At 48.3% G+C, this 14,175-nt stretch overlaps 29 non-coding genes across 29 annotated transcripts; all 29 read left to right on the top strand.

Annotated features, from left to right (window-relative positions):
* The first annotated feature begins 182 nt into the window (after positions 1-182).
* On the top strand, positions 183-255 carry TRNAA-AGC (transfer RNA alanine (anticodon AGC)). Its single transcript has one exon. It is a non-coding gene; the product is annotated as a tRNA-Ala (tRNA).
* A 100-nt stretch (positions 256-355) lies between these two features.
* TRNAY-GUA (transfer RNA tyrosine (anticodon GUA)) lies at positions 356-441 on the top strand. Its single transcript is given in 2 exon segments — positions 356-392; positions 406-441. It is a non-coding gene; the product is annotated as a tRNA-Tyr (tRNA).
* A 702-nt stretch (positions 442-1,143) lies between these two features.
* TRNAA-AGC (transfer RNA alanine (anticodon AGC)) lies at positions 1,144-1,216 on the top strand. Its single transcript has one exon. It is a non-coding gene; the product is annotated as a tRNA-Ala (tRNA).
* Positions 1,217-1,316: 100 nt separating this feature from the next.
* Positions 1,317-1,402, top strand: TRNAY-GUA (transfer RNA tyrosine (anticodon GUA)). Its single transcript is given in 2 exon segments — positions 1,317-1,353; positions 1,367-1,402. It is a non-coding gene; the product is annotated as a tRNA-Tyr (tRNA).
* A 701-nt stretch (positions 1,403-2,103) lies between these two features.
* Positions 2,104-2,176, top strand: TRNAA-AGC (transfer RNA alanine (anticodon AGC)). Its single transcript has one exon. It is a non-coding gene; the product is annotated as a tRNA-Ala (tRNA).
* A 100-nt stretch (positions 2,177-2,276) lies between these two features.
* TRNAY-GUA (transfer RNA tyrosine (anticodon GUA)) lies at positions 2,277-2,362 on the top strand. Its single transcript is given in 2 exon segments — positions 2,277-2,313; positions 2,327-2,362. It is a non-coding gene; the product is annotated as a tRNA-Tyr (tRNA).
* Positions 2,363-3,065: 703 nt separating this feature from the next.
* TRNAA-AGC (transfer RNA alanine (anticodon AGC)) lies at positions 3,066-3,138 on the top strand. Its single transcript has one exon. It is a non-coding gene; the product is annotated as a tRNA-Ala (tRNA).
* Positions 3,139-3,238: 100 nt separating this feature from the next.
* On the top strand, positions 3,239-3,324 carry TRNAY-GUA (transfer RNA tyrosine (anticodon GUA)). The gene is given in 2 exon segments: positions 3,239-3,275; positions 3,289-3,324. It is a non-coding gene; the product is annotated as a tRNA-Tyr (tRNA).
* A 690-nt stretch (positions 3,325-4,014) lies between these two features.
* On the top strand, positions 4,015-4,087 carry TRNAA-AGC (transfer RNA alanine (anticodon AGC)). The gene has a single exon. It is a non-coding gene; the product is annotated as a tRNA-Ala (tRNA).
* Positions 4,088-4,187: 100 nt separating this feature from the next.
* Positions 4,188-4,273, top strand: TRNAY-GUA (transfer RNA tyrosine (anticodon GUA)). Its single transcript is given in 2 exon segments — positions 4,188-4,224; positions 4,238-4,273. It is a non-coding gene; the product is annotated as a tRNA-Tyr (tRNA).
* A 691-nt stretch (positions 4,274-4,964) lies between these two features.
* Positions 4,965-5,037, top strand: TRNAA-AGC (transfer RNA alanine (anticodon AGC)). Its single transcript has one exon. It is a non-coding gene; the product is annotated as a tRNA-Ala (tRNA).
* Positions 5,038-5,137: 100 nt separating this feature from the next.
* TRNAY-GUA (transfer RNA tyrosine (anticodon GUA)) lies at positions 5,138-5,223 on the top strand. The gene is given in 2 exon segments: positions 5,138-5,174; positions 5,188-5,223. It is a non-coding gene; the product is annotated as a tRNA-Tyr (tRNA).
* Positions 5,224-5,913: 690 nt separating this feature from the next.
* TRNAA-AGC (transfer RNA alanine (anticodon AGC)) lies at positions 5,914-5,986 on the top strand. Its single transcript has one exon. It is a non-coding gene; the product is annotated as a tRNA-Ala (tRNA).
* A 100-nt stretch (positions 5,987-6,086) lies between these two features.
* TRNAY-GUA (transfer RNA tyrosine (anticodon GUA)) lies at positions 6,087-6,172 on the top strand. Its single transcript is given in 2 exon segments — positions 6,087-6,123; positions 6,137-6,172. It is a non-coding gene; the product is annotated as a tRNA-Tyr (tRNA).
* Positions 6,173-6,874: 702 nt separating this feature from the next.
* TRNAA-AGC (transfer RNA alanine (anticodon AGC)) lies at positions 6,875-6,947 on the top strand. The gene has a single exon. It is a non-coding gene; the product is annotated as a tRNA-Ala (tRNA).
* An 890-nt stretch (positions 6,948-7,837) lies between these two features.
* On the top strand, positions 7,838-7,910 carry TRNAA-AGC (transfer RNA alanine (anticodon AGC)). Its single transcript has one exon. It is a non-coding gene; the product is annotated as a tRNA-Ala (tRNA).
* A 100-nt stretch (positions 7,911-8,010) lies between these two features.
* On the top strand, positions 8,011-8,096 carry TRNAY-GUA (transfer RNA tyrosine (anticodon GUA)). Its single transcript is given in 2 exon segments — positions 8,011-8,047; positions 8,061-8,096. It is a non-coding gene; the product is annotated as a tRNA-Tyr (tRNA).
* A 705-nt stretch (positions 8,097-8,801) lies between these two features.
* Positions 8,802-8,874, top strand: TRNAA-AGC (transfer RNA alanine (anticodon AGC)). The gene has a single exon. It is a non-coding gene; the product is annotated as a tRNA-Ala (tRNA).
* A 100-nt stretch (positions 8,875-8,974) lies between these two features.
* TRNAY-GUA (transfer RNA tyrosine (anticodon GUA)) lies at positions 8,975-9,060 on the top strand. The gene is given in 2 exon segments: positions 8,975-9,011; positions 9,025-9,060. It is a non-coding gene; the product is annotated as a tRNA-Tyr (tRNA).
* Positions 9,061-9,751: 691 nt separating this feature from the next.
* Positions 9,752-9,824, top strand: TRNAA-AGC (transfer RNA alanine (anticodon AGC)). The gene has a single exon. It is a non-coding gene; the product is annotated as a tRNA-Ala (tRNA).
* A 100-nt stretch (positions 9,825-9,924) lies between these two features.
* TRNAY-GUA (transfer RNA tyrosine (anticodon GUA)) lies at positions 9,925-10,010 on the top strand. Its single transcript is given in 2 exon segments — positions 9,925-9,961; positions 9,975-10,010. It is a non-coding gene; the product is annotated as a tRNA-Tyr (tRNA).
* Positions 10,011-10,715: 705 nt separating this feature from the next.
* TRNAA-AGC (transfer RNA alanine (anticodon AGC)) lies at positions 10,716-10,788 on the top strand. The gene has a single exon. It is a non-coding gene; the product is annotated as a tRNA-Ala (tRNA).
* A 100-nt stretch (positions 10,789-10,888) lies between these two features.
* Positions 10,889-10,974, top strand: TRNAY-GUA (transfer RNA tyrosine (anticodon GUA)). Its single transcript is given in 2 exon segments — positions 10,889-10,925; positions 10,939-10,974. It is a non-coding gene; the product is annotated as a tRNA-Tyr (tRNA).
* A 691-nt stretch (positions 10,975-11,665) lies between these two features.
* On the top strand, positions 11,666-11,738 carry TRNAA-AGC (transfer RNA alanine (anticodon AGC)). The gene has a single exon. It is a non-coding gene; the product is annotated as a tRNA-Ala (tRNA).
* A 100-nt stretch (positions 11,739-11,838) lies between these two features.
* On the top strand, positions 11,839-11,924 carry TRNAY-GUA (transfer RNA tyrosine (anticodon GUA)). The gene is given in 2 exon segments: positions 11,839-11,875; positions 11,889-11,924. It is a non-coding gene; the product is annotated as a tRNA-Tyr (tRNA).
* Positions 11,925-12,614: 690 nt separating this feature from the next.
* Positions 12,615-12,687, top strand: TRNAA-AGC (transfer RNA alanine (anticodon AGC)). The gene has a single exon. It is a non-coding gene; the product is annotated as a tRNA-Ala (tRNA).
* A 100-nt stretch (positions 12,688-12,787) lies between these two features.
* TRNAY-GUA (transfer RNA tyrosine (anticodon GUA)) lies at positions 12,788-12,873 on the top strand. The gene is given in 2 exon segments: positions 12,788-12,824; positions 12,838-12,873. It is a non-coding gene; the product is annotated as a tRNA-Tyr (tRNA).
* Positions 12,874-13,564: 691 nt separating this feature from the next.
* On the top strand, positions 13,565-13,637 carry TRNAA-AGC (transfer RNA alanine (anticodon AGC)). The gene has a single exon. It is a non-coding gene; the product is annotated as a tRNA-Ala (tRNA).
* A 100-nt stretch (positions 13,638-13,737) lies between these two features.
* Positions 13,738-13,823, top strand: TRNAY-GUA (transfer RNA tyrosine (anticodon GUA)). The gene is given in 2 exon segments: positions 13,738-13,774; positions 13,788-13,823. It is a non-coding gene; the product is annotated as a tRNA-Tyr (tRNA).
* The last annotated feature ends 352 nt before the right edge of the window (positions 13,824-14,175 follow it).

Raw genomic sequence — 14,175 nt, 5'->3', positions numbered from 1 at the left:
ACCCAAAGCCCAGCAAACTCCACTGTCCTTTATATTTCAAGGCACCAAAAAATCCACACTTTAAAAAAAAAAAAAAAAAAAAAAAAAAAAAGAAACCTTTCTTCTCCCATGGTCAAAACTTGGTTTAGGCATGATAACATGACTGCGGTGTGACCCGAGTGCCAGAAACCAGCAACAGTAGAGGGGGATTAGCTCAAATGGTAGAGCGCTCGCTTAGCATGCGAGAGGTAGCGGGATCGATGCCCGCATCCTCCAAAACTTCCACTTGGCACTACCTTCAAATGAAGGGCCAACTTCTTTTTAGTTGGCACTGACACAAAAACCTAGGAAGCAGCTGCACGCATATCTGGCTAAACCTTCGATAGCTCAGCTGGTAGAGCGGAGGACTGTAGTAGCTAATTAGCAATCCTTAGGTCGCTGGTTCGATTCCGGCTCGAAGGATGCTTTTGAGTGTCCGACAACCTTGCATGCTTCAACTCGGAGGCTCTCTCGCACAGACTTTGCAGCTGCATACCTCCTGGGCGCACTCTTTTTGAGCCTGACCGCACAACCATTGGCCTCTGGAGAGAGTGTTAACAAGAATACTTCAAAACAAGAGAAACAATGCGTTGGCCGGGAATCGAACCCGGGTCAACTGCTTGGAAGGCAGCTATGCTCACCACTATACCACCAACGCCATAGAATTCACACCACTTCTCAATCGCGAAAATGCAACTCTCACCCCTAGTGTGACTAAAGCCAACTCTTCTGCTTCGTTAGTGGCTTGACAACAGTCAGACGGTAATGTGGCTTCTCGTAAGAGAGGTTTAAGCAGCAGCAGAGTGGCGCAGCGGGAGCGTGCTGGGCCCATAACCCAGAGGTCGATGGATCGAAACCATCCTCTGCTAGGCGCAGAGTTTTGTATTTTTCATGCTCCCAGGAAAAAGGTACCCCAAAAATTCACTGTCTCGTTCTTTCAGGCCACCCAAAGCCCAGCAAACTCCACTGTCCTTTATATTTCAAGGCACCAAAAAATCCACACTTTAAAAAAAAAAAAAAAAAAAAAAAAAAAAGAAACCTTTCTTCTCCCATGGTCAAAACTTGGTTTAGGCATGATAACATGACTGCGGTGTGACCCGAGTGCCAGAAACCAGCAACAGTAGAGGGGGATTAGCTCAAATGGTAGAGCGCTCGCTTAGCATGCGAGAGGTAGCGGGATCGATGCCCGCATCCTCCAAAACTTCCACTTGGCACTACCTTCAAATGAAGGGCCAACTTCTTTTTAGTTGGCACTGACACAAAAACCTAGGAAGCAGCTGCACGCATATCTGGCTAAACCTTCGATAGCTCAGCTGGTAGAGCGGAGGACTGTAGTAGCTAATTAGCAATCCTTAGGTCGCTGGTTCGATTCCGGCTCGAAGGATGCTTTTGAGTGTCCGACAACCTTGCATGCTTCAACTCGGAGGCTCTCTCGCACAGACTTTGCAGCTGCATACCTCCTGGGCGCACTCTTTTTGAGCCTGACCGCACAACCATTGGCCTCTGGAGAGAGTGTTAACAAGAATACTTCAAAACAAGAGTAACAATGCGTTGGCTGGGAATCAAACCCGGGTCAACTGCTTGGAAGGCAGCTATGCTCACCACTATACCACCAACGCCATAGAATTCACACCACTTCTCAATCGTGAAAATGCAACTCTCACCCCTAGTGTGACTAAAGCCAACTCTTCTGCTTCGTTAGTGGCTTGACAACAGTCAGACGGTAATGTGGCTTCTCGTAAGAGAGGTTTAAGCAGCAGCAGAGTGGCGCAGCGGGAGCGTGCTGGGCCCATAACCCAGAGGTCGATGGATCGAAACCATCCTCTGCTAGGCGCAGAGTTTTGTATTTTTCATGCTCCCAGGAAAAAGGTACCCCAAAAATTCACTGTCTCGTTCTTTCAGGCCACCCAAAGCCCAGCAAACTCCACTGTCCTTTATATTTCAAGGCACCAAAAAATCCACACTTTAAAAAAAAAAAAAAAAAAAAAAAAAAAGAAACCTTTCTTCTCCCATGGTCAAAACTTGGTTTAGGCATGATAACATGACTGCGGTGTGACCCGAGTGCCAGAAACCAGCAACAGTAGAGGGGGATTAGCTCAAATGGTAGAGCGCTCGCTTAGCATGCGAGAGGTAGCGGGATCGATGCCCGCATCCTCCAAAACTTCCACTTGGCACTACCTTCAAATGAAGGGCCAACTTCTTTTTAGTTGGCACTGACACAAAAACCTAGGAAGCAGCTGCACGCATATCTGGCTAAACCTTCGATAGCTCAGCTGGTAGAGCGGAGGACTGTAGTAGCTAATTAGCAATCCTTAGGTCGCTGGTTCGATTCCGGCTCGAAGGATGCTTTTGAGTGTCCGACAACCTTGCATGCTTCAACTCGGAGGCTCTCTCGCACAGACTTTGCAGCTGCATACCTCCTGGGCGCACTCTTTTTGAGCCTGACCGCACAACCATTGGCCTCTGGAGAGAGTGTTAACAAGAATACTTCAAAACAAGAGTAACAATGCGTTGGCTGGGAATCAAACCCGGGTCAACTGCTTGGAAGGCAGCTATGCTCACCACTATACCACCAACGCCATAGAATTCACACCACTTCTCAATCGTGAAAATGCAACTCTCACCCCTAGTGTGACTAAAGCCAACTCTTCTGCTTCGTTAGTGGCTTGACAACAGTCAGACGGTAATGTGGCTTCTCGTAAGAGAGGTTTAAGCAGCAGCAGAGTGGCGCAGCGGGAGCGTGCTGGGCCCATAACCCAGAGGTCGATGGATCGAAACCATCCTCTGCTAGGCGCAGAGTTTTGTATTTTTCATGCTCCCAGGAAAAAGGTACCCCAAAAATTCACTGTCTCGTTCTTTCAGGCCACCCAAAGCCCAGCAAACTCCACTGTCCTTTATATTTCAAGGCACCAAAAAATCCACACTTTAAAAAAAAAAAAAAAAAAAAAAAAAAAAAGAAACCTTTCTTCTCCCATGGTCAAAACTTGGTTTAGGCATGATAACATGACTGCGGTGTGACCTGAGTGCCAGAAACCAGCAACAGTAGAGGGGGATTAGCTCAAATGGTAGAGCGCTCGCTTAGCATGCGAGAGGTAGCGGGATCGATGCCCGCATCCTCCAAAACTTCCACTTGGCACTACCTTCAAATGAAGGGCCAACTTCTTTTTAGTTGGCACTGACACAAAAACCTAGGAAGCAGCTGCACGCATATCTGGCTAAACCTTCGATAGCTCAGCTGGTAGAGCGGAGGACTGTAGTAGCTAATTAGCAATCCTTAGGTCGCTGGTTCGATTCCGGCTCGAAGGATGCTTTTGAGTGTCCGACAACCTTGCATGCTTCAACTCGGAGGCTCTCTCGCACAGACTTTGCAGCTGCATACCTCCTGGGCGCACTCTTTTTGAGCCTGACCGCACAACCATTGGCCTCTGGAGAGAGTGTTAACAAGAATACTTCAAAACAAGAGAAACAATGCGTTGGCCGGGAATCGAACCCGGGTCAACTGCTTGGAAGGCAGCTATGCTCACCACTATACCACCAACGCCATAGAATTCACACCACTTCTCAATCGTGAAAATGCAACTCTCACCCCTAGTGTGACTAAAGCCAACTCTTCTGCTTCGTTAGTGGCTTGACAACAGTCAGACGGTAATGTGGCTTCTCGTAAGAGAGGTTTAAGCAGCAGCAGAGTGGCGCAGCGGGAGCGTGCTGGGCCCATAACCCAGAGGTCGATGGATCGAAACCATCCTCTGCTAGGCGCAGAGTTTTGTATTTTTCATGCTCCCAGGAAAAAGGTACCCCAAAAATTCACTGTCTCGTTCTTTCAGGCCACCCAAAGCCCAGCAAACTCCACTGTCCTTTATATTTCAAGGCACCAAAAAATCCACACTTTAAAAAAAAAAAAAAAAGAAACCTTTCTTCTCCCATGGTCAAAACTTGGTTTAGGCATGATAACATGACTGCGGTGTGACCTGAGTGCCAGAAACCAGCAACAGTAGAGGGGGATTAGCTCAAATGGTAGAGCGCTCGCTTAGCATGCGAGAGGTAGCGGGATCGATGCCCGCATCCTCCAAAACTTCCACTTGGCACTACCTTCAAATGAAGGGCCAACTTCTTTTTAGTTGGCACTGACACAAAAACCTAGGAAGCAGCTGCACGCATATCTGGCTAAACCTTCGATAGCTCAGCTGGTAGAGCGGAGGACTGTAGTAGCTAATTAGCAATCCTTAGGTCGCTGGTTCGATTCCGGCTCGAAGGATGCTTTTGAGTGTCCGACAACCTTGCATGCTTCAACTCGGAGGCTCTCTCGCACAGACTTTGCAGCTGCATACCTCCTGGGCGCACTCTTTTTGAGCCTGACCGCACAACCATTGGCCTCTGGAGAGAGTGTTAACAAGAATACTTCAAAACAAGAGAAACAATGCGTTGGCCGGGAATCGAACCCGGGTCAACTGCTTGGAAGGCAGCTATGCTCACCACTATACCACCAACGCCATAGAATTCACACCACTTCTCAATCGTGAAAATGCAACTCTCACCCCTAGTGTGACTAAAGCCAACTCTTCTGCTTCGTTAGTGGCTTGACAACAGTCAGACGGTAATGTGGCTTCTCGTAAGAGAGGTTTAAGCAGCAGCAGAGTGGCGCAGCGGGAGCGTGCTGGGCCCATAACCCAGAGGTCGATGGATCGAAACCATCCTCTGCTAGGCGCAGAGTTTTGTATTTTTCATGCTCCCAGGAAAAAGGTACCCCAAAAATTCACTGTCTCGTTCTTTCAGGCCACCCAAAGCCCAGCAAACTCCACTGTCCTTTATATTTCAAGGCACCAAAAAATCCACACTTTAAAAAAAAAAAAAAAAAGAAACCTTTCTTCTCCCATGGTCAAAACTTGGTTTAGGCATGATAACATGACTGCGGTGTGACCTGAGTGCCAGAAACCAGCAACAGTAGAGGGGGATTAGCTCAAATGGTAGAGCGCTCGCTTAGCATGCGAGAGGTAGCGGGATCGATGCCCGCATCCTCCAAAACTTCCACTTGGCACTACCTTCAAATGAAGGGCCAACTTCTTTTTAGTTGGCACTGACACAAAAACCTAGGAAGCAGCTGCACGCATATCTGGCTAAACCTTCGATAGCTCAGCTGGTAGAGCGGAGGACTGTAGTAGCTAATTAGCAATCCTTAGGTCGCTGGTTCGATTCCGGCTCGAAGGATGCTTTTGAGTGTCCGACAACCTTGCATGCTTCAACTCGGAGGCTCTCTCGCACAGACTTTGCAGCTGCATACCTCCTGGGCGCACTCTTTTTGAGCCTGACCGCACAACCATTGGCCTCTGGAGAGAGTGTTAACAAGAATACTTCAAAACAAGAGAAACAATGCGTTGGCCGGGAATCGAACCCGGGTCAACTGCTTGGAAGGCAGCTATGCTCACCACTATACCACCAACGCCATAGAATTCACACCACTTCTCAATCGTGAAAATGCAACTCTCACCCCTAGTGTGACTAAAGCCAACTCTTCTGCTTCGTTAGTGGCTTGACAACAGTCAGACGGTAATGTGGCTTCTCGTAAGAGAGGTTTAAGCAGCAGCAGAGTGGCGCAGCGGGAGCGTGCTGGGCCCATAACCCAGAGGTCGATGGATCGAAACCATCCTCTGCTAGGCGCAGAGTTTTGTATTTTTCATGCTCCCAGGAAAAAGGTACCCCAAAAATTCACTGTCTCGTTCTTTCAGGCCACCCAAAGCCCAGCAAACTCCACTGTCCTTTATATTTCAAGGCACCAAAAAATCCACACTTTAAAAAAAAAAAAAAAAGAAACCTTTCTTCTCCCATGGTCAAAACTTGGTTTAGGCATGATAACATGACTGCGGTGTGACCTGAGTGCCAGAAACCAGCAACAGTAGAGGGGGATTAGCTCAAATGGTAGAGCGCTCGCTTAGCATGCGAGAGGTAGCGGGATCGATGCCCGCATCCTCCAAAACTTCCACTTGGCACTACCTTCAAATGAAGGGCCAACTTCTTTTTAGTTGGCACTGACACAAAAACCTAGGAAGCAGCTGCACGCATATCTGGCTAAACCTTCGATAGCTCAGCTGGTAGAGCGGAGGACTGTAGTAGCTAATTAGCAATCCTTAGGTCGCTGGTTCGATTCCGGCTCGAAGGATGCTTTTGAGTGTCCGACAACCTTGCATGCTTCAACTCGGAGGCTCTCTCGCACAGACTTTGCAGCTGCATACCTCCTGGGCGCACTCTTTTTGAGCCTGACCGCACAACCATTGGCCTCTGGAGAGAGTGTTAACAAGAATACTTCAAAACAAGAGTAACAATGCGTTGGCTGGGAATCAAACCCGGGTCAACTGCTTGGAAGGCAGCTATGCTCACCACTATACCACCAACGCCATAGAATTCACACCACTTCTCAATCGTGAAAATGCAACTCTCACCCCTAGTGTGACTAAAGCCAACTCTTCTGCTTCGTTAGTGGCTTGACAACAGTCAGACGGTAATGTGGCTTCTCGTAAGAGAGGTTTAAGCAGCAGCAGAGTGGCGCAGCGGGAGCGTGCTGGGCCCATAACCCAGAGGTCGATGGATCGAAACCATCCTCTGCTAGGCGCAGAGTTTTGTATTTTTCATGCTCCCAGGAAAAAGGTACCCCAAAAATTCACTGTCTCGTTCTTTCAGGCCACCCAAAGCCCAGCAAACTCCACTGTCCTTTATATTTCAAGGCACCAAAAAATCCACACTTTAAAAAAAAAAAAAAAAAAAAAAAAAAAAGAAACCTTTCTTCTCCCATGGTCAAAACTTGGTTTAGGCATGATAACATGACTGCGGTGTGACCTGAGTGCCAGAAACCAGCAACAGTAGAGGGGGATTAGCTCAAATGGTAGAGCGCTCGCTTAGCATGCGAGAGGTAGCGGGATCGATGCCCGCATCCTCCAAAACTTCCACTTGGCACTACCTTCAAATGAAGGGCCAACTTCTTTTTAGTTGGCACTGACACAAAAACCTAGGAAGCAGCTGCACGCATATCTGGCTAAACCTTCGATAGCTCAGCTGGTAGAGCAGAGGACTGTAGTAGCTAATTAGCAATCCTTAGGTCGCTGGTTCGATTCCGGCTCGAAGGATGCTTTTGAGTGTCCGACAACCTTGCATGCTTCAACTCGGAGGCTCTCTCGCACAGACTTTGCAGCTGCATACCTCCTGGGCGCACTCTTTTTGAGCCTGACCGCACAACCATTGGCCTCTGGAGAGAGTGTTAACAAGAATACTTCAAAACAAGAGAAACAATGCGTTGGCCGGGAATCGAACCCGGGTCAACTGCTTGGAAGGCAGCTATGCTCACCACTATACCACCAACGCCATAGAATTCACACCACTTCTCAATCGTGAAAATGCAACTCTCACCCCTAGTGTGACTAAAGCCAACTCTTCTGCTTCGTTAGTGGCTTGACAACAGTCAGACGGTAATGTGGCTTCTCGTAAGAGAGGTTTAAGCAGCAGCAGAGTGGCGCAGCGGGAGCGTGCTGGGCCCATAACCCAGAGGTCGATGGATCGAAACCATCCTCTGCTAGGCGCAGAGTTTTGTATTTTTCATGCTCCCAGGAAAAAGGTACCCCAAAAATTCACTGTCTCGTTCTTTCAGGCCACCCAAAGCCCAGCAAACTCCACTGTCCTTTATATTTCAAGGCACCAAAAAATCCACACTTAAAAAAAAAAAAAAAAAAAAAAAAAAAGAAAGAAACCTTTCTTCTCCCATGGTCAAAACTTGGTTTAGGCATGATAACATGACTGCGGTGTGACCTGAGTGCCAGAAACCAGCAACAGTAGAGGGGGATTAGCTCAAATGGTAGAGCGCTCGCTTAGCATGCGAGAGGTAGCGGGATCGATGCCCGCATCCTCCAAAACTTCCACTTGGCACTACCTTCAAATGAAGGGCCAACTTCTTTTTAGTTGGCACTGACACAAAAACCTAGGAAGCAGCTGCACGCATATCTGGCTAAACCTTCGATAGCTCAGCTGGTAGAGCGGAGGACTGTAGTAGCTAATTAGCAATCCTTAGGTCGCTGGTTCGATTCCGGCTCGAAGGATGCTTTTGAGTGTCCGACAACCTTGCATGCTTCAACTCGGAGGCTCTCTCGCACAGACTTTGCAGCTGCATACCTCCTGGGCGCACTCTTTTTGAGCCTGACCGCACAACCATTGGCCTCTGGAGAGAGTGTTAACAAGAATACTTCAAAACAAGAGAAACAATGCGTTGGCCAGGAATCGAACCCGGGTCAACTGCTTGGAAGGCAGCTATGCTCACCACTATACCACCAACGCCATAGAATTCACACCACTTCTCAATCGTGAAAATGCAACTCTCACCCCTAGTGTGACTAAAGCCAACTCTTCTGCTTCGTTAGTGGCTTGACAACAGTCAGACGGTAATGTGGCTTCTCGTAAGAGAGGTTTAAGCAGCAGCAGAGTGGCGCAGCGGGAGCGTGCTGGGCCCATAACCCAGAGGTCGATGGATCGAAACCATCCTCTGCTAGGCGCAGAGTTTTGTATTTTTCATGCTCCCAGGAAAAAGGTACCCCAAAAATTCACTGTCTCGTTCTTTCAGGCCACCCAAAGCCCAGCAAACTCCACTGTCCTTTATATTTCAAGGCACCAAAAAATCCACACTTAAAAAAAAAAAAAAAAAAAAAAAAAAAAGAAAGAAACCTTTCTTCTCCCATGGTCAAAACTTGGTTTAGGCATGATAACATGACTGCGGTGTGACCTGAGTGCCAGAAACCAGCAACAGTAGAGGGGGATTAGCTCAAATGGTAGAGCGCTCGCTTAGCATGCGAGAGGTAGCGGGATCGATGCCCGCATCCTCCAAAACTTCCACTTGGCACTACCTTCAAATGAAGGGCCAACTTCTTTTTAGTTGGCACTGACACAAAAACCTAGGAAGCAGCTGCACGCATATCTGGCTAAACCTTCGATAGCTCAGCTGGTAGAGCGGAGGACTGTAGTAGCTAATTAGCAATCCTTAGGTCGCTGGTTCGATTCCGGCTCGAAGGATGCTTTTGAGTGTCCGACAACCTTGCATGCTTCAACTCGGAGGCTCTCTCGCACAGACTTTGCAGCTGCATACCTCCTGGGCGCACTCTTTTTGAGCCTGACCGCACAACCATTGGCCTCTGGAGAGAGTGTTAACAAGAATACTTCAAAACAAGAGAAACAATGCGTTGGCCAGGAATCGAACCCGGGTCAACTGCTTGGAAGGCAGCTATGCTCACCACTATACCACCAACGCCATAGAATTCACACCACTTCTCAATCGTGAAAATGCAACTCTCACCCCTAGTGTGACTAAAGCCAACTCTTCTGCTTCGTTAGTGGCTTGACAACAGTCAGACGGTAATGTGGCTTCTCGTAAGAGAGGTTTAAGCAGCAGCAGAGTGGCGCAGCGGGAGCGTGCTGGGCCCATAACCCAGAGGTCGATGGATCGAAACCATCCTCTGCTAGGCGCAGAGTTTTGTATTTTTCATGCTCCCAGGAAAAAGGTACCCCAAAAATTCACTGTCTCGTTCTTTCAGGCCACCCAAAGCCCAGCAAACTCCACTGTCCTTTATATTTCAAGGCACCAAAAAATCCACACTTTAAAAAAAAAAAAAAAAAGAAACCTTTCTTCTCCCATGGTCAAAACTTGGTTTAGGCATGATAACATGACTGCGGTGTGACCTGAGTGCCAGAAACCAGCAACAGTAGAGGGGGATTAGCTCAAATGGTAGAGCGCTCGCTTAGCATGCGAGAGGTAGCGGGATCGATGCCCGCATCCTCCAAAACTTCCACTTGGCACTACCTTCAAATGAAGGGCCAACTTCTTTTTAGTTGGCACTGACACAAAAACCTAGGAAGCAGCTGCACGCATATCTGGCTAAACCTTCGATAGCTCAGCTGGTAGAGCGGAGGACTGTAGTAGCTAATTAGCAATCCTTAGGTCGCTGGTTCGATTCCGGCTCGAAGGATGCTTTTGAGTGTCCGACAACCTTGCATGCTTCAACTCGGAGGCTCTCTCGCACAGACTTTGCAGCTGCATACCTCCTGGGCGCACTCTTTTTGAGCCTGACCGCACAACCATTGGCCTCTGGAGAGAGTGTTAACAAGAATACTTCAAAACAAGAGAAACAATGCGTTGGCCAGGAATCGAACCCGGGTCAACTGCTTGGAAGGCAGCTATGCTCACCACTATACCACCAACGCCATAGAATTCACACCACTTCTCAATCGTGAAAATGCAACTCTCACCCCTAGTGTGACTAAAGCCAACTCTTCTGCTTCGTTAGTGGCTTGACAACAGTCAGACGGTAATGTGGCTTCTCGTAAGAGAGGTTTAAGCAGCAGCAGAGTGGCGCAGCGGGAGCGTGCTGGGCCCATAACCCAGAGGTCGATGGATCGAAACCATCCTCTGCTAGGCGCAGAGTTTTGTATTTTTCATGCTCCCAGGAAAAAGGTACCCCAAAAATTCACTGTCTCGTTCTTTCAGGCCACCCAAAGCCCAGCAAACTCCACTGTCCTTTATATTTCAAGGCACCAAAAAATCCACACTTAAAAAAAAAAAAAAAAAAAAAAAAAAAAGAAAGAAACCTTTCTTCTCCCATGGTCAAAACTTGGTTTAGGCATGATAACATGACTGCGGTGTGACCTGAGTGCCAGAAACCAGCAACAGTAGAGGGGGATTAGCTCAAATGGTAGAGCGCTCGCTTAGCATGCGAGAGGTAGCGGGATCGATGCCCGCATCCTCCAAAACTTCCACTTGGCACTACCTTCAAATGAAGGGCCAACTTCTTTTTAGTTGGCACTGACACAAAAACCTAGGAAGCAGCTGCACGCATATCTGGCTAAACCTTCGATAGCTCAGCTGGTAGAGCGGAGGACTGTAGTAGCTAATTAGCAATCCTTAGGTCGCTGGTTCGATTCCGGCTCGAAGGATGCTTTTGAGTGTCCGACAACCTTGCATGCTTCAACTCGGAGGCTCTCTCGCACAGACTTTGCAGCTGCATACCTCCTGGGCGCACTCTTTTTGAGCCTGACCGCACAACCATTGGCCTCTGGAGAGAGTGTTAACAAGAATACTTCAAAACAAGAGAAACAATGCGTTGGCCAGGAATCGAACCCGGGTCAACTGCTTGGAAGGCAGCTATGCTCACCACTATACCACCAACGCCATAGAATTCACACCACTTCTCAATCGTGAAAATGCAACTCTCACCCCTAGTGTGACTAAAGCCAACTCTTCTGCTTCGTTAGTGGCTTGACAACAGTCAGACGGTAATGTGGCTTCTCGTAAGAGAGGTTTAAGCAGCAGCAGAGTGGCGCAGCGGGAGCGTGCTGGGCCCATAACCCAGAGGTCGATGGATCGAAACCATCCTCTGCTAGGCGCAGAGTTTTGTATTTTTCATGCTCCCAGGAAAAAGGTACCCCAAAAATTCACTGTCTCGTTCTTTCAGGCCACCCAAAGCCCAGCAAACTCCACTGTCCTTTATATTTCAAGGCACCAAAAAATCCACACTTTAAAAAAAAAAAAAAAAAGAAACCTTTCTTCTCCCATGGTCAAAACTTGGTTTAGGCATGATAACATGACTGCGGTGTGACCTGAGTGCCAGAAACCAGCAACAGTAGAGGGGGATTAGCTCAAATGGTAGAGCGCTCGCTTAGCATGCGAGAGGTAGCGGGATCGATGCCCGCATCCTCCAAAACTTCCACTTGGCACTACCTTCAAATGAAGGGCCAACTTCTTTTTAGTTGGCACTGACACAAAAACCTAGGAAGCAGCTGCACGCATATCTGGCTAAACCTTCGATAGCTCAGCTGGTAGAGCGGAGGACTGTAGTAGCTAATTAGCAATCCTTAGGTCGCTGGTTCGATTCCGGCTCGAAGGATGCTTTTGAGTGTCCGACAACCTTGCATGCTTCAACTCGGAGGCTCTCTCGCACAGACTTTGCAGCTGCATACCTCCTGGGCGCACTCTTTTTGAGCCTGACCGCACAACCATTGGCCTCTGGAGAGAGTGTTAACAAGAATACTTCAAAACAAGAGAAACAATGCGTTGGCCAGGAATCGAACCCGGGTCAACTGCTTGGAAGGCAGCTATGCTCACCACTATACCACCAACGCCATAGAATTCACACCACTTCTCAATCGTGAAAATGCAACTCTCACCCCTAGTGTGACTAAAGCCAACTCTTCTGCTTCGTTAGTGGCTTGACAACAGTCAGACGGTAATGTGGCTTCTCGTAAGAGAGGTTTAAGCAGCAGCAGAGTGGCGCAGCGGGAGCGTGCTGGGCCCATAACCCAGAGGTCGATGGATCGAAACCATCCTCTGCTAGGCGCAGAGTTTTGTATTTTTCATGCTCCCAGGAAAAAGGTACCCCAAAAATTCACTGTCTCGTTCTTTCAGGCCACCCAAAGCCCAGCAAACTCCACTGTCCTTTATATTTCAAGGCACCAAAAAATCCACACTTTAAAAAAAAAAAAAAAAGAAACCTTTCTTCTCCCATGGTCAAAACTTGGTTTAGGCATGATAACATGACTGCGGTGTGACCTGAGTGCCAGAAACCAGCAACAGTAGAGGGGGATTAGCTCAAATGGTAGAGCGCTCGCTTAGCATGCGAGAGGTAGCGGGATCGATGCCCGCATCCTCCAAAACTTCCACTTGGCACTACCTTCAAATGAAGGGCCAACTTCTTTTTAGTTGGCACTGACACAAAAACCTAGGAAGCAGCTGCACGCATATCTGGCTAAACCTTCGATAGCTCAGCTGGTAGAGCGGAGGACTGTAGTAGCTAATTAGCAATCCTTAGGTCGCTGGTTCGATTCCGGCTCGAAGGATGCTTTTGAGTGTCCGACAACCTTGCATGCTTCAACTCGGAGGCTCTCTCGCACAGACTTTGCAGCTGCATACCTCCTGGGCGCACTCTTTTTGAGCCTGACCGCACAACCATTGGCCTCTGGAGAGAGTGTTAACAAGAATACTTCAAAACAAGAGAAACAATGCGTTGGCCAGGAATCGAACCCGGGTCAACTGCTTGGAAGGCAGCTATGCTCACCACTATACCACCAACGCCATAGAATTCACACCACTTCTCAATCGTGAAAATGCAACTCTCACCCCTAGTGTGACTAAAGCCAACTCTTCTGCTTCGTTAGTGGCTTGACAACAGTCAGACGGTAATGTGGCTTCTCGTAAGAGAGGTTTAAGCAGCAGCAGAGTGGCGCAGCGGGAGCGTGCTGGGCCCATAACCCAGAGGTCGATGGATCGAAACCATCCTCTGCTAGGCGCAGAGTTTTGTATTTTTCATGCTCCCAGGAAAAAGGTACCCCAAAAATTCACTGTCTCGTTCTTTCAGGCCACCCAAAGCCCAGCAAACTCCACTGTCCTTTATATTTCAAGGCACCAAAAAATCCACACTTTAAAAAAAAAAAAAAAAAGAAACCTTTCTTCTCCCATGGTCAAAACTTGGTTTAGGCATGATAACATGACTGCGGTGTGACCTGAGTGCCAGAAACCAGCAACAGTAGAGGGGGATTAGCTCAAATGGTAGAGCGCTCGCTTAGCATGCGAGAGGTAGCGGGATCGATGCCCGCATCCTCCAAAACTTCCACTTGGCACTACCTTCAAATGAAGGGCCAACTTCTTTTTAGTTGGCACTGACACAAAAACCTAGGAAGCAGCTGCACGCATATCTGGCTAAACCTTCGATAGCTCAGCTGGTAGAGCGGAGGACTGTAGTAGCTAATTAGCAATCCTTAGGTCGCTGGTTCGATTCCGGCTCGAAGGATGCTTTTGAGTGTCCGACAACCTTGCATGCTTCAACTCGGAGGCTCTCTCGCACAGACTTTGCAGCTGCATACCTCCTGGGCGCACTCTTTTTGAGCCTGACCGCACAACCATTGGCCTCTGGAGAGAGTGTTAACAAGAATACTTCAAAACAAGAGAAACAATGCGTTGGCCAGGAATCGAACCCGGGTCAACTGCTTGGAAGGCAGCTATGCTCACCACTATACCACCAACGCCATAGAATTCACACCACTTCTCAATCGTGAAAATGCAACTCTCACCCCTAGTGTGACTAAAGCCAACTCTTCTGCTTCGTTAGTGGCTTGACAACAGTCAGACGGTAATGTGGCTTC

The sequence above is a fragment of the Eleutherodactylus coqui genome, chromosome 1 (assembly GCF_035609145.1).
Source record: "Eleutherodactylus coqui strain aEleCoq1 chromosome 1, aEleCoq1.hap1, whole genome shotgun sequence".
NCBI lineage: Eukaryota > Metazoa > Chordata > Amphibia > Anura > Eleutherodactylidae > Eleutherodactylus > Eleutherodactylus coqui.
The sequence above is the reverse complement of the archived record's forward strand: the minus strand, read 5'-3'. Positions and strand labels throughout refer to the sequence as shown.